Here is a 1,692-nt window from a genome sequence, read left to right as displayed (position 1 = left end):
GAGAGAGAGAGAGAGAGAGAGAGAGACGCAGAGACAGAGAAAGAGACAGAGAGAAAGAAATAGAATGAAAGAGAGAAAGAGAGAGAGAGAGAGAGAGGGAGAGAGAGAGAGAGAGAGAAAGAAAGAGCAAGAAACAGACAGACAGAGACAGAGAGAGAGAGAGAGACAGAGAGAAATAAATAGAATGAGAGAGAGAGAGAGAGAGAGAAAGAGCAAGAAACAGACAGACAGAGACATACACAGTAGAAAGAGCCATAGCCAGAGACATGGACAGAGAGGATTACCCTGTAACGGAGGACACCGCCATGTATCTAAATCTAATACTCACGCGTGCCTGAATACCCAGTGCAGTGTGAGCGTATAACGCACGTGCATGTGTGCACCCACCCGTCTGAGAGTGAGTGCCGCCGTCATAAATCTCTCTCACCAGCCCGCCTCGCAGACAGCGACATTGCTGTAGAGGTGGGCAAAATCCGGATAAATATCCGGATAATCGGATAATCCTCAATAAGATATTATCCGAATTCAGACTCTAAAAAATTAACTATTACTTGACCCGTTTGTCGAAGTGGGTGCACCCATTTGTTGAAGTGATGCTAACCCGTTTGTCGAAGTGGTTCTAACCCATTTGCCGAACCGGTTCATAACATATTATTTACCGAAGAGGTGCACTAACATATTATCCGGATTTTGCTAAAGCGACTCATATCCCAGCCCTACTTGATGTAAAACCTGCTTTTTCTTGTGCCGTTTAAAGACACATGCGTCAAACCGAACGGACCGCGTAAGAACAAGTTTGTATAATTGGTAGTGCTGGGCGGCTAGGTTTTCCGATTACTGAAAGCTAGGAATCGTCGGAATCGACTTCCGAACCGAATTACTTACTAAACAAAGATATGTAAATGAAGCGGACAATCTGGTATCCTTGCGGGAAAGAACAGAAGAATGTTCAACCAGATGTGGACTGGCACAATCAGTGGAAAGACCCTCGGCGACATTTTGGAGAGAGCAACGGAGCATCAATGGACATGTCCGGAGTGCAGGGATGTTAAGGTTGCGTGGGTAGCCTAGTGGTTAGGCTACCGGACTCGTAATCGTGAGATTGTGGGTTCGGGGGTTCGAGCCTCAGCTCGGTCCGACGTTGTGTCCTTGGGAAAGGCACTTTACACGAACTTCCCACTTGGCTCGGTCCTATCGGAGACGGATGTTAAAATAGGAGGTCCCGCCCCTTAAATAACCTAATAGTATTGATAGGGGCGTTAAACCCATACCATTTTTCAGGGATGCTGCTTCCTGACACAATGAACAATACGATGTGATTTCTTCCGGTGGTTACCAGGTTGGCTCCGAACATCTTCAGGATTTAGGATAAACTTGGTTTCAGAACACAACGAAGCATCGAATTTTATTTCTCAAAAATAAATTCACAAAAAAACAAGATTTTAATGATTAAAGTAACTGGTAAGTGTTGGTTTACACAGAAAAGGAGTCGGGAACTTTTCTTCCGTAGCATTCATTAATCGTGGGAATCGGTTCCGGAATCGATTCTTCACCCAGCTCTAGAATAATTGGGCTGGAAAGACGAAAGAACAGGACGACGAGGTATAATCACGGTCACGCATGCGCGACTCAGGGAGGTAGACAGTTTCCCCCCAGACAAGGGTTTTGGGGGAGTTTTTTGTGGGGGGGGTT

The sequence above is a fragment of the Aplysia californica genome, unplaced genomic scaffold (assembly GCF_000002075.1).
Source record: "Aplysia californica isolate F4 #8 unplaced genomic scaffold, AplCal3.0 scaffold00729, whole genome shotgun sequence".
NCBI classification, from domain to species: Eukaryota; Metazoa; Mollusca; class Gastropoda; order Aplysiida; family Aplysiidae; genus Aplysia; species Aplysia californica.
This window is presented reverse-complemented; position numbering follows the sequence as displayed.